Consider the following 15,053-nt stretch of genomic DNA (forward strand, 5'->3'; position numbering starts at 1 on the left):
TCAGACCCAAATCTCTGCCTTTGTGGAGCTTACATTCTAGTTCTACATTTTGGAACTCTATGTTACTTCTTAAGATGCCAGTTAAATGTCAACATCCTGAAAATGATCTGTTGAGATCCTGAGTACAAGCGCCAGACATATGCTACAAGTATTATTTAAAAACTAACTAGAGGCAATGTTGCATATGATTTCATTGCTCTCCATCAGGTCCTTTCAAAAACAACCCACTTGCCAAAGAGCTCTTTTATCTGATTCAATCTGCTGTTGGTAGTGATCAGCATACTGTGGGTATTGTGGCATCATCTGAGATTATGTTGTGAAAAGGGAACTGTTTGGTTTTGTCTCCAGCTGAAACCAAGGGTGCCCAACTCAGCTTTGGGGCACCAGGGAGATAAGGTTATCAGCACATTCCCATCAGGGCACAGTTTCCTTTTTGCAGTCTGTCCTTGTTTTGGTTCTAAAAAGAGATCACAAGGGGAGTCTATGGAAAATAGCTTCAGAAGCATAAAACGGCAATATTCTGTATGCTGAACAATGGCCTGGAAAAGGGACCATATTAGAAACTGAGGGAGACAGAAAAGATGATGCCAAGGAAAAGAAGGTAGCAAGGGCAATGACGTCGTGTCGTCTCATACTTATTAATATTATGCTTATAAGGAGGTGGTAAAGTACAGCTGTTAAATTCTTGCCACTATCTCAGTGAGTTCTTTGAGTCTTTTAAAGAAAAAAGGGGAGCTCAGCTTGCTATAATACAGAAACCAGACACTGTGGCATCTTGAAATACGAGGTGACGCACAGAAGAGGAGCCAATTTCAGAGAGTGACTTTTGAATCATACCCTGGTTTCTTTTCCTCCTTCTTCTAGCCTGTACTATTAAAATTTCATGATCTTTCCGTGCGTGTCCCATAACAGCCACAATCAACCAACAATTGGTTAATGAATGAAGGAGTGGTATCTGAAGTCCTAACACTTGTTATTCTTCTCAAAGTCACTGAATTCTAGGGCTAGAATTCAGCCAATGCTCTTATTCGATAGCTGAGGTCAAGCTGGTGAAGTGGCAATTTACAGCAGGAGCCAGGTTTCTTTTCCGAGTCTCACTCCAGCAGGGCTCTTTTCGCCACAGGACTGTCATCAAAACCCTTTAACGCCCATGACTTCCGGGTTCGGGCTGCCACACTGCAAAGTGGGATGACTTTTGACAATGGCACTGTGGCCCCAAGGGGTCTGCGCTCCGCAGGCTCCGAGTGAGGCCGAATGCGGGCCGGGCGGTCGTCCCCGCGTCCCCAGGGCCTCCTCAGCCCTCAGTCTGCACAGCGGGGTCGGCCCAGCCCAGGCGGCCTCGGCGAAGGGCAGCTCCGCGTGGACCTGGAGATGGACTCCGGGCCCCCGGCGTCCCACTTCGGCCCCCTGAGGCAGCGGGTGGCACTTTTCCAAGTGTCCGGGTGGGATTTTTTTCGGGCTCGCGAAAGTCTGACGGAGATCGAGCAGCGCCCCACGGCGGGCCAGGAGACCCAGGAAGGGCGCGGGCTGGGCCCCCCGCCCCACTTATCCTCCCCTGGGCGCGTTCCTCACACCCCAAGGCTCGGCGCGCTCTCCGCTCGCCTTTCCCCGCTGCACCCGCGAGCATTTCCTCAGCGCTTCCCACTTGGTGTTTACCAAGCACCCGCCACCCACCGGGCGGCTTTCTGCCCCGCCCGGCTCCCTCCGCTCCCTCACCTCCCTCAGCTCCCGCGGCCCCGCGCGCCGCCCGCCCCGCCCCCGGCGGGCAGCCCGTCACGTGAGCGGGCGCGCTGCCCCCGCCGCCCCGCCCCGCCCCCGCGTCGCCGCGCTCCGACGTGCCCTGGCACTTACCCTCCCCGGAGCCCGGGCTGCGGGGGACGCGGCGGCCGCGTTGGTGCGCGCTCGCCTGGCCGCCGCGCTGTCGGAACGCTCTGCTGGTGGCGGGGGGCGGCCTCCCGCGCGGCGCCCTCCGGCTCCCGGCCTCGCGCCGCCGGACCCTCGGTGAGGCGGAGGGCGCGGGTCGTCGCGGACGGAGGGGAGCGCGCCGGGGGAGGGCGGCGAGCGCCTCGCACAAAGGCGGGAGCCCCTCGGGCCGGGCGCCGGGGCGGGCGGGAGGTGCGCCGCGCGAGGTGAGCGCGGGGCGGGGGGCGGGGAGCGGGTGCCGGCACCTTGGCGGGCGTGGGCGAGAGGGCTTTCGGGGTTGCAAGTTGTGGCTCTCCAGCCCCCTGGGTTTCCTGACTTCCTGTGTGCGGGCAGTGCCCGCCCGCCCCGCCCCCAGGAAGGAGGGTGTCGGGGTGTGTGTCTGTAAGTGCAAGAAGCCGAGGCCCGGTGCGGTCCGCCCTCCCTGCTCCGGGTGCCAGCGCCCAAACTGCGGTGGGGTCGCGGGTGGGGGGCCGCGGAGCCCACCTGCCGCCCCCCACGCGGCCTGTTGACTCACCCCGGGCACTTACCTCCCTGCCGTCTGGAGAGGGGCCGCGCCCCTGCTGCCCTCCAAGCTCTTCGAGGATTCTCCTCCAAGTCCTTGAATTAGAACATCCCCTTCCCTGGCCCGCTGCCTGCGCCCCATCTCAAGGTAGTTGATTGTCTCCTAAGAATGGCTGTCCTCGTATTGTACCCAAAATTCCTGCAGAACCTCCGAGAAGAAATGCCCACCCGGTCATCCTTGGAGAAAAAGGCTGGGCCTTGGGTGTTAGAGGCGTTGTGATGCCTTCCTTTTGCCTCCAGTAGCCGTTTTCAATGCACTTGGCAAAAGCTAAAGAATCGTGTTTAAAGTATACTTCTATTGAGAGTTCTTAATGTTATTCCAAATGAAATGTTGTTCATGAGGTTTGGTAAAGGTTGTTAACCCTAGGATACCACGATTGGTTGTGGCTGGCTTTATGGTTGATCAGGACATTTGGAAGTAGATTCCATTGACCTTTTATGCACACTTTTCGAAGGGGCGGGTGGCGGGGAGGAAGGAGCACTGAATGAGGGGTCACTCGGGTTCTGGTCCCGGTTCAACTACCGGTTTTTAGAGGTGAGACCTTAGAGGAGTCGGAATATTTCAGTAAAAGGTTGTTAAAAAGTCTCTAGCCCCCAGCCACACCTCTTTCAAACTTGGGAAACGGTGGCCTGGAGATACACGTTATTTGTCCCTATCTAGTTTTCCTTACCTGCTCTATGGGAGGGTGCATTATATGGAATGCACCATTTTTCTGTACCTCTTATGGATTGAGTAGACAGTCCGGCTGCTGGTGCCAGTATTTCTCTTTGTTTGAAAAATGCCTTAGAAAGGTTTCAGAGCAAGGGTTTGGGAACCTAGAGCAGTGCAAGAGCAGGCAGTGAGGGCTTGACAACTGAGCCTTGCCACCCGCACCGCCAGACAAACGCAGTACGTGTGACCCGTGGTCGCAGATAGCACTGTTGCTCTGGAGGGATTTCTCTGTGGGGAAAAAAGTGTAATGTAATCAGTTGGTGAGTACATGTGTGTGCACACAAACCAAAATCTGTCAGATTTCTGTTCATACGTTATCAACCATAGACCCTGGGGAAGATTGCTCATTCTTATTATGGCAGCTATTGATAACTTACCCTTATATGATCGTTAGTATTTTACCTATCTTTAGGTTTTTCACTCACTTCTCTGTTGTAGTGAGACAGATGTAAATATGCAAATGCTGTAGAAAAAGTGTATTATTTCTAGTTATTCATTTGGCTTTTCTTTCATTAATTAGAAAGTATTCGATGTGCTTTAAAAATGGGCTGATAGAATGTGGGCTTTACAAATTTAAGTATTTTTAAGTTATGCAGATGACATTTCTGAGAATAATAAGGGTAACGAAATTACTAAATAATTTTGAAATAAAAAAACAGTGAAATATGGTGGCTTCTTAAATGGTTGTACCCATATTTTACGTATCTCAGAAAAAGGGTCCTTGTTAAAAACAGCTTGTGGTGAATCTGCCTGAAATGGTCACTACAACTTTATAATAAATAGTGGGAGAGAGAAGTGAATTAAACATCTTTTTTATCCTATATTCAATACTTTTTAGTGATAGTACCACCCTTGTACTTCAAATCATGCTTTCAAATCCTCTTTTGAGGAATTTGTTGTGTTACCACCCTTGTCATTTTTCTTTTCTTCCAGTTGTTAACTGATCTAACTGCTAGATCCTCATTTGCAGATGGTTTTACCATGATTCAGCCATTTCCCTATTACTTTTCTGCAGTTTCGTTTTGCAGGTGATTGGCTTTTTATTTGAACTGAACTTCAAATGCTAGCTAACATCTCCAAGGCCTGAATCACCTGCGCTTCTAACAAGCCCCCAGGTGATGGGGACGCTGCCATTCTGCCCTGACCACACTATTCTAATTCAGCATTGTCTAGCAGAAATGTAATGCAAGTCACCTGTGCCATTTTTAAAGGTTTCAGTAGTCATATTTTAGAGTAAAAAATGAAGGAAAGAAGCAAGTGAAAAATTTATAAAATATATAACTCAGTATATCCAAAATATTATCGTTTTAACATGTAATGTAAAATTATTGAGATAATTTGTTTTTTTCCTGTCTTTGAAATACCATTTGTATTTTATACTTAACAGCTCGTCTCATTTCTGACTAACCACATTTCCAATGCTTTATAGCCGCATGCGACTATAATGGCTTCTGTATTGTACAACACAATAGCACAGTTCTTAGAGTACAGAATCTGTTCTAGACCAATGGAATTATGTCTTTTATTTTTTTGACATACTGGGGTCAGGGATCTAAACCAAGTCCTTGTATATGGGAAGCAGGTGCTCAGCCACTTGAGCTATTTGTACTTTCCAAGACCAATGCTATTAGAAGTGTATTTTCAGATTGGCCTCATCAGCAACCCTTGGGAACTGGGAACTGTAAATTTATGGGCCCCTTGCCATATCTGCTGGCATTAGAATATCTGGAGGGTGGGGCCCAGTAATCTGTGTTTTGGCCTGCCAGAACATGACTACAAAATGTAATGTGGTATCCTGGAACAGAAAAGGGACATTAAGGAAAATTAGAGGGAATCTGAATAAGGTATGAACTTTAGCTGATAATGTATCAGTATTGGCTACTTGTGACAAATGTACTATATTAATACAAGATGTTAAATAATAGGGGAAACTGGGTGTGGGGTGTATGGGAAACACTATGTTTGCAGTAATTCAGTACATCTGAACTATTCTAAAATAAAAGTCTATTCAAGCAAAAGAAGTTCCCCAGGTGATTCCATTGCTTATTAAAGTTTGAGAATCCCAGATCTAGATGATTAATATCACCTACACTGCTGCATTTTGGGTGGGCAGGATGGGGACTAGGATTAGGTCTGGTAGGATAATTATTTTTTATAATAAGAGCTAAAAATTATATAGCAGTTACTGTGTGCCAGGCACTGTAACAAGTGCTTAACACATATTAACTCATTTAATTTTTCCAATAGGTAGTATGTACTATTAAGCTATTTTGAAGTTGGAAAAAGCCAAGGCCCAGAGAGGTTGAGCTATGTGCCTTCGCGGACACAGCTAGTGAGAGTTAGAAACAAGAACATTTGAGGAGGAACTCATTTTATGTGATCACTTCATTTTTGAGTATTTTTCTACTCTCACAACTTTTACTTCCGGGAGCGAGCAATGATTAATGTGGCCATTCTGATTCATGCTTTATACAGTAGGTTATCATGTTTTTCTCTTTGCATTCTCACAAGGATCTTTGAGATTTGTATTGTTTCTTTTGTTATACTGATAAGATGCTCAGGGCTGGAGAGCTGATAAAAGGCAAGGTCTAGATTTAAATTTCAGGTTTCTGTCCCTAAATCCTGTGCTCTTTCTTTTGTAGCACAGCAGAATTTAGAATACATTTTGAGGTTAGAGTGGTGTCTTTAAAAGTTTGCTGAAAAATTGCTTGTATTTTGTTATAATTGGATTAAGAAATCTGGTTTATTGAGGTGTAATGTACATATGGTAAACTAAAATTCAGCAATAAAAAGGAATATAGATAGATATATACAACAACATAAATGAATGTCAAAAGCATTGTGCTAAGTAAATCAAGCATGGATTTCTTTAAAAGCTGCATACTGTATGATTTGTGAGTATTCTCCCACATTTTTTGCTGCTTTAAGTAGTGATTAATTTGGATACTCTGTTTCATGCTTTATAGTTCACTAAATACTTTTACAGATTTTCTCTTTGCACTCTCACAAAGATCTTTCGAGGTTTGTGTCTTTTTCATTGTTTTACAGATGTGCCACAGTTTGTTTAGGCATACACCAGTTTATAGACCTTTGGGGTCTTCCTATTTCTGGTTATTATGAATAAAGCTATGAACATTCATGAAAGGTGTTTGCATGGACACATGTTTTCATTTTTCTTGGGTAAATACCTAGAAGACATATTTCTAGGTCATATGGTAAGTGTATGCTTAAAATTGATAAGAACCTGCCAGATTGTTTTCTGAAGTGGTTGTACCATATTGCATTCCTACCGGCAGTGTAGGAGAATTCTAGTTGCTGATATCTTGCCATACAAAATAGTCTTTGTACTTTTTTTTTTTTTTTAATTTTTTTATTTTTTATTGACTTTGTAATAATATTACATTAAAAATATATAGGTGAGGTCCCATTCAACCCCATCCCCCCACCCCCCCTCTTCCCCCCCCAACAACACTCGTTCCCATCATCATGACACATCCATTGGATTTTGTAAGTACATCTTTGGGCACCTCTGCACCTCATATACATTGGTTCACATCATAGCCCATACTCTCCTCCATTCCATCCAGTGGGCCCTGTGAGGATTTACAATGTCCAGTGATTGCCTCTGAAGTACCATCCAGGGCAGCTCCATGTCCCAAAGACGCCTCCACCTCTCATCTCTTCCTGCCTTTCCCCATACCCTTCGTCCACTATGTCCACTTTTCCCATTCCAATGCCACCTCTTCTATGTGGACATTGGATTGGTTGTGTCCATTGCACCTCTATGTCAAGAGGAGGGTCAGATTCCACCTGGATGCTGGATGCAATCCTCCCATTTTCAGTTGTAATCACTCTAGGCTCCATGGTGTGGTGGTTGTCCTTCTTCAACTCCATCTTAGCTGAGTGTGGTAAGTCCAATAAATCAGATTGTAGGTGCTGGAGTCTGTTGAGGCTCAGGATCTGGCTATCACATTGTCAGTCCAGAGATTCAAATCCCCTAAATATATCTTAAACCCCAACATTAACTGCACCTCCAGCACATTGGCATGAAAGTCTTATGAAGGGAGATCCCATCTGAGTCCAGATTCATCACACATAAACACCATTTCCAAAGAGGGGCCATCTGCCCTGGTAGTTAACCCCATCGGCCATGACCATAACTCCCGTGGGTCTCTTTAGCCCTCAAAGGAACCAATATCTGGGGGTTGTATAGTCTTTGTACTTTTAAAGGTTTTGTTTGTTTGTTTGTTTAATTTTAGCCACTCTATTAGGTGGTTAGTGATAGTGATATCTGTGGTTTTATTGGAATATTGTCCATCAGCTTTATTGAGGTATCATTGATTTCTTCTGTCATTTTCTGTTTCTATTTTATTTTATGTTCTGGTCTTCATTATAACTTCTCTTCTACTTTTGGTTTAATTTTTGTTTTATCTAGTTTATTACAGCCCTGCTTTAGCTATATCCCACAAATTTTGAGTGTTATGTTTTCATTTTCATTCAGTTCAGTATGCTTTCTAATTTGCTATTTGATTTCTTCTTTGACTCTGTGTTAACTTAGAAGAGTTTTATTTAGATCCACACATTTTGGAGTTTTTAAGATATCTTCTTTTAAATTTATAATTTAATTCCATTGTGGTCAAAGAAATTACATGTATGATTTGAATCCTTTTAAACTTACTGAGGTTTGTTTCATGGCCTAGAATATGCTCTTCAGGAAATGTGTGTTGATAAGAAACTACTGAACTGTTCCAAAGTGGACCTGCCATTTAGCATTCCCACTAGCATTGTGTCCTCGCCAGCACTTTGTTATTTTAATTTTCAGTTAATTTTAAATTGATATGTAGTGATATTTTGCTTTGGTTTTAATTTGCGTCATCTGAATTTTAATGTTTGTGTGTGTGTGTGTGTGTTGTTAAATTTGAATAATAATGGCGAATCATGGAGTTCCGCTCCCCCCCCACACACACACTAGAGGACAGAAAGCTGTGAGGGAATTGGTAATAGTACATCATTTGTTTATGTGCTGCTTAAGTCCTACTTTTCAATTTTCCAAAAATTTGAATATTAATTTGCATTTTGATGGATGTGTATATGTGTTTATGATATATATAATAGAAAATTTGCCATTTTAACCATTTTTACAAGTGTACAGTTCAGTACATGTTTTACTACCATCAGCACCATCCATTATCAAAACTTTTTGCTTGCCCTAAGCAGAAGCTTAGTACCCGTAATCATTAACACCCCATTCCTCCTCTCCCTACCTCTTGGTTACCTCTAATCTTTGTGTTGTAAAGATTTGTGGATTTTGACAAACAAATGATGTTGTATCTCCACCGTCATGGTATCATACAGAATAGTTTCACCTATCTAAAAATATCCCCTGTGTTTTACTTATGCAACCCTCCTACCTCTTCCCCAACCCCTGGAGATGACTGATCTTTTTACTGTCTGATGGTTTTGCCTTTTCCAGGAGGTCATATAATTAAAATTATACAGTATGTGGCTCTTTCATAGGCTTCTTTCTTTTAACATGATGTATTTAAGAAATATTAGTGTTTTTTGTGGCTTGATAGCTCATTTCTTTTTATCTCTGAATAAAATTCCATTGTATAGATGTACCACTCTTTATCCATTCACCTATAGAAGCACATCTTGGTTGCTTCCAATTTTTAACACGAGTAAAACTGCTGTAAGCATTCATGGTCACCTTTGTGGGACAAAAGTTTTCAACTCATTTGGGCAAATATCTAGGAATGTAATTGTTGGATAGTATGATAAGACTATGTTTAGTTTTGTAAGAAACTGCCCAACTGTCAGAGTGGTTTACCATTTTGTATTCCCACCAGCAATGAATGAAAGTCTCTATTGCTCTGCATCCACACAAGCATTTGATGTTGTCAATTAAAAAAAAAATTAGCCATTCTAATTTTTTAAGTTGTAATTCCCTAATAATAAGTGATGTTCATATACTTATTTGCCTTCTGTATATCTTCTTTGTTGTGGTGTCTGTTCAGATCTTTAGTCATTTTTTAGTTGGCTTGCTTGTTTTTTTGAGTGTTGCATTTTAAGAGTATATTTAGGATACACGTCCTTTATTAGATATATGTTTTCATACGTTGTAGGTTGTCTTTTCATTCTCTTACCAGTATCTTTTTCAGGGAGAAGTTTTTTAGCTTCTTAAAAAAGATTTATTTATTTATTTACCCCCCTCCCCCCACCCTCGTTGTTTGTGCTCGCTGTTTCTGTTCATTGAGTGCTCCCTGTGTCTGCTCGTCTTCTTAAGAGGCACTGAACCCAGGACCTCCTATGTGAGAGGGAGGTACCCAATTTTTTGAGCCACCTCCACGTTCTGCTTGATGTGTTTCTCATTGTGTCTTCTCATTGTGTCATCTCATTTCATCAGCTTGTTGCCTTGCTTGTCTTCTTTAGGAAGCACTGGGAACCGAACCGGGGACCTTATGTGGTAGGTGGGTGCCCAACTGCTTGAGCCACATCTGTTTCCCAGCTTTTAGTTTTAATGAAGTTCAGTTTATCTAAAATTTTTTTATGGATCATGCTTTTGATGTATCTAAAAACTCATTGCCAAAATCAAGGTCATATTTCTTCCTTTCCAAATTGGAATATTTTCTTAGTCATTTTTAAAAGAGATTTATTTTATTTATTTCTCCCCACCCCTTCGTTGTTTGCACTTGCTGTGTCTATTCATCTTCCTTGTTTTTCTAGGAGGTACCAGAAATGGAACCTGGAATCTTTGATGTGGGGGGCTGGTGCCTAATTGCTTGAGCCACCTCTGCTCCCTGCTTTGTTGTGTCTATTATGTTTTCCTCCTTGTGTCTCTTGTTGTGGCATCTTGTTGTGTCAGCTCACCTCAGCTGCCCATTGCATCTTTTCGCTGTCTTGCTCGTCTTCTTCAGGAGGCACTAGAAACCGAACCTGGGACCTCCCGTGTGGTAGGTGGGAGCTCAATCACTTGAGCCAAATCCACTTCCCCTTCTAAGCCATCTTGCCTGCCCCATAGCTGAGTAGGACTTTATGGCATAAATCTTTCTAAAACCCACCATTCAATTGTTATTTTTGGTAAAACCTTTCTTCCTTCAAATGCTTCTTTTGTTTCCTCATTTTTGTTTCCTATTTAAATCTTGGTTTTGAATTTCCTTTACCAGTTTACACTTGACTGTATTCTCTTCTGCTTTCCAGGTACCTGATACTTTCTGTATCTTTTCTGCTATTCCTATTTTTGCTATTTCTATATGGCCGCATCATTTTATGATATTAGTCACTATATATTCCTTCTTTTTCTTTAGGTAGCCTATTTAAATATAGATGAGTAATTTCTTGTATTTTATATCTATTCTTAGAAGACAGGAGTTAAGGAAAAATTTTAAGCACCTCATAGTGTCCTATGATTTCTTGTTAAGTGTAGAACTTAAAAATTATTTGGAGGATTTATGCTAGAATTGTTCTTTACCATTTTGTTGTACTCATTCAGTCTAATTGAATTCTTTACTAGGGGCCTATTTAGGGCTGAATGATTTTAACCATGTACTTTTATAACTACTTAAATTAATGGCAAGAATCAAGGTTTAAATTGTGGTATTTTAAAGTTGATTATTATCTACTTGTTTGTTTGAGGCTATTAATATTTTATTGTTTACAATATTAGAATTGCTAAGCAGGATATACACGTGTATTTAGAACTGAATTGTATACATTTACTATATTTCTCTAAAGTGTTTGCTTGTTTCTTTTCTTTCTTTTTTTTTAAAAAATATACCTAGTAAGGATATCATGCTAAGTGATATAGTTGATTAAAACAGATGTCCTGGGGGTGGAAGATAACATTTGCTGAGCTGTGTAATATGTGGTAGGCTTCTTAGGAGGTAGCACAGGGAAAAAAATGGAAAAGTTGGCAGACGGAAAGGAGGCAGCTATTAGATGATGAAATAGCATGATAGAAAGTTCTGAATCTGATTTGGGGGAAGAGAAGTAAAAAAAAAACTGTAAGCAGGTGTTTGTGTGAGTGTGAGTCTGTGTTTTTGTTGAAATGGGAGAGAGAAGTAGTTGAAAGAAGGGAGGAAGAAGACTGTAAGAGGCATGAAAGCTTACGTGGGTATTTTTGTAGTTACAGAAGCTTTGTATATATACTAGTGATTGGGTGTACTTTATAAATGTGTGGGATGAATATGGATGGAGGAGTGTGGTCATAGTGTAGAGTCTTTCAGTTAAAGCAGCATGAATGCTCAGGAAGCATTGTGGTTAACAAGTGGAATTCTCACCAGAATGCTTCAGAGAATAAGAAAATGCTCAACCTAGTTTAAAGAGAAGAATCCACAGGTTTGGGAATAGAGGAAGACACAAAATGTGCATGTATGAAACTTTTGATTTAATACAATTTATGTTTTTAACTAAAAATAGGGAGCATAAGAATTAGCATATTTGCCAATACTTTTCACTTAGATCTAAGTTTTAGAGCCACCTCATAATTATTGCAATTCTTTTAAAATCCATAGTGTATAATAAGGCTTTTCTTCTCCTTTTTTTTTTTTTTTTTTTTTGAGTTCTGGGACTCATTTTTTTTTCATTTATTTTTGTTTTGTTTTTTGGAAGTCCCAGATATCGAACCCAGGACCTCATACATGGAAAGCAGGTGCTCAACTTCTTGAGTTACATCTGCTCCCCTCCTTTTCATTTTAATGATCTTTTCCTAGGCTTTGACTGTAATTCATAATTCCCAATATGTGGCTTTCTACAGGTTTATAATTTTTAATAGTCTCTTTTAAGGGCTCCCGAGCTTCCCCCACTTCCTGCAGCATTGACATGAAATCTAAGGCCCTGTTTTCTTATCCCATTGTGCCCGCTCTTGCTCATTCATCTGCCTTGATATCTAAATACCTTTTCTATATAGATGTCTTTTGAGTGCTCCATTTCCCTTGTCTCCTCCCACTTCTTGCCTTTAACTAAAACTCTGGGTTGGATTTCTCAAGTTGAACATAGAGAAAATGACTTCCTTATCTTTTTTCCTAACTCCTCCTTCATACTTCTCTTTTTAGTCACTGGGGATGGTGTAGTCATAAACTCTGGCAGAGAAAGATTAAACATGGACTGCACTTTAACCCATTGTTTTGCGCCCCCTCCCCCCCCATACAACCCCTCTGCCACCAGCCTGAGATCATACAGCTTATTGTTTGTTATTCTTCATACTTTCCTCTTCTCCATTCCTTTGGTTAAATGGCTGATCAATTATAGTATGTCCAAGCTACTAGAACCCTCTGAAAACTAGCTGCATTTTCCCTTTCTCATCTCCATATATTCAAAGATATATCTTAGGCTAGTTTACTACTTATCAGGAAAGAAAAAGAAAAGTCAGCCAAGGATAAGTATTTCAGTGTGGAAATTTGAAAAGTTCTAAGTGAAAACCTTTCATGTAAGAGGATGAACGCACTCAGTGACTAATGGCCTGGTAATGCATGAAAGAAAGGGCTTTGAATATAGCAGAACAGAAAAATAATTTTGGGGGCAAGATTAGGAATGAAGGTTGGACACTATGTGCTTAATTTAAAGATTCAAAGGGTAGTTAAAACAGGCGTATACAATTCTGTGACTTTTCAAAGATAATTTCTTCTACCTCATTGTGATAATGTCAATGAATACTTTAAACCGAACAAAAAGAGCTTAAAATATAGGGTTAGCATCCAATTGCCTATCAGAGAAAGCATTTGAATTGATCATTATCTACTAGTAAAGGATTCTTTTTCTTTGGTATGTAAATTATCGACTGTGCCTAAAGTCTGTCTCTCTGTGTGCTGTTAATAATTTTCCTTAATTGGTCCAGGATGGTCTTTCTAGACTTTCAACATAAAAACTTGACTTACTGTTGCTGTTTTTTTAAAAGTGCATCAGTGGATTTGTTGAAAGACAGCTTTTGATAACATCTAACAATATGTGTAAAAATATGTATATCCAGTAAATTGAATACAAATTTTTGACAGGTGTAATTTGAATTTGTAAATATGCTTAACAAATTTTGGTGATGTGTATGAATGTAAGACCAGGCTCTTAAAAACATGGGCACTGAAATAATTATGAATGGTCTGGGCAGTCCAAGAAAAAAATTAAAATTGAGAAAATACAGGACTAGTTTGAAAACATAAAAAAACCCAGTGTAATATGTGCAAAGTAAAACCTGTAGAGGTATTTATTTGCCTTAAGTGTAGTGTTTCCTAAACATTTGAAGATGGTAATTAACTTCAAGGTAAGATTACCTTTTGAAGTGCCTTTCGGAGTCTTTAACTCTTTTTTGTTTCTTTGTTTTTTTTTTTTTTCCTCTCTGTTTTTTTTTTTTAATGTTACATTAAAAAAATATAAGAGGTCCCCATATATTCCCCACCCCCCTCACCCCACTCCTCCCACATCAACAACCCCTTTCATCATCATGGAACATTTACTGCATTTGGTGAATACATTTTGGAGCATTGCTGCACCACATGGATAATGGTTTACATTGTAGTTTACACTCTCCCCCAGTCCACCCAGTGGGCCATGGCAGGACATACAATGTCCAGCATCTGTCCCTGCAGCACCACCCAGGACAACTCCCAAGTCCTAAAAATGCCTCTACATCATATCTCTTCTTCCCTCTCCTGACCCTTAGCAGCTACCGTGGCCACTTTCTTCACATCAATGCTACAATTTCTTCCATTACTAATCACAGTAGTTCCATAGTAGAACATCAGTGAGTCCACTCTAATCTATACTCTCTATTCCACCATCCTGTGGACCCTGGAATGGTTATGTTCTGTTTCTTTGTTTTTAAAACCTTTTTTTTTTTGGTAGCAGTAAATAAAAACATAAAGAGAAATGCATAAATTAAAAATGCAGTTTAATGAATTATTTTAAAGTGATCTGTTTAACCATCCCCCAGATCAACAAATGAAACATTGCTAGCCCTTAGAAGCCCTCTGTTTGCTACTGCCCTCTCTTCTGGAAAGGGAGGACTTACTCTTAATCTGTATGGTAATTACTTCCTTGCCCCTCTTTCTGGTTCTATCCTTAACCAAGAATCCATAAATATTATAAGTGATGGTTTTTTAAAACTTTATATTACTGAGTCATGCAGTATGTAATCTTTCGTATTGGACTTCTTTTTCACATAGCATGTTTTTGAGATTCATTCATGTTGTTGCATACAGTTGTAGTTCATTTAATTGATGTTTTTGCATCAATACATGAATCACCATGTATTTATCCATTTCACTTTAATGAACATTTGGGTGGTTACACTTTTGACCATTTGAAAGATGCATTTATGAATATTGTTCTGCATGTTATTTGGTATATGTGTGCATGTGATTTTGTTAAATAGAATTGCTGGCTCATTCAACTTTAGTAACTAATGCCAAACTAGTTTCCAAAGTGTAAGCTACTAATTGCTAATTTATATTCCCCCTAGCAGTTTATATGAGAAATCTCATTGCTTTACAGCGCTTGGTATGGTCTATCTTAATTTTAGCCATTCTAGTGGGTGTTTGGTAATATACCATCTTGAGTTTGATTTGCATTTCCGGATGACTTTGAATTTGAGTACCTTTTTATGTTTATTGGTGATATGGATATCCTTGTTTTGAAGTGCCTGTTGGGGTCTTTTCCTATTTTTCTTGGTGTGACTGTCTTTTTCTTATTGATTGTAGTTTTTCTTTAGGAGCCTTTTATGCTTATATCTGCAGGCAGATCCCTTTGCTCATTTGGATGGGCGAGTGTGTCTGCCATCCAGGGAGCATGCTCCTGGACACGACCTCTAACGATTCTGCTTCAGCAAGTCTTCGATGGGGCCCTGGAATCTGTGTGTTCACCAGAG

The 15,053-nt window shown here is 40.8% G+C and overlaps 1 protein-coding gene across 22 annotated transcripts in view; it reads left to right on the forward strand.

Moving 5' to 3' along the window:
• The first annotated feature begins 1,754 nt into the window (after positions 1 to 1,754).
• The window catches only part of ARHGAP12 (Rho GTPase activating protein 12), a 116,497-nt gene continuing 103,198 nt past the window's right edge, over positions 1,755 to 15,053 (forward strand). For 5 of the 22 annotated variants that reach the window (XM_071215442.1, XM_071215443.1, XM_071215444.1 and 2 more), the window contains exon 1: positions 1,909 to 2,001. The gene's annotated coding sequence lies outside the window, so the exon portion shown is untranslated. Of the gene's footprint in view, positions 2,002 to 2,149; positions 2,573 to 14,922; position 15,053 lie in introns of those variants that run through there. The other 17 variants (XM_004451665.4, XM_004451666.4, XM_058297723.2 and 14 more) reach the window with 14 other exon arrangements.

This window comes from Dasypus novemcinctus, chromosome 5 (assembly GCF_030445035.2).
Source record: "Dasypus novemcinctus isolate mDasNov1 chromosome 5, mDasNov1.1.hap2, whole genome shotgun sequence".
NCBI lineage: Eukaryota > Metazoa > Chordata > Mammalia > Cingulata > Dasypodidae > Dasypus > Dasypus novemcinctus.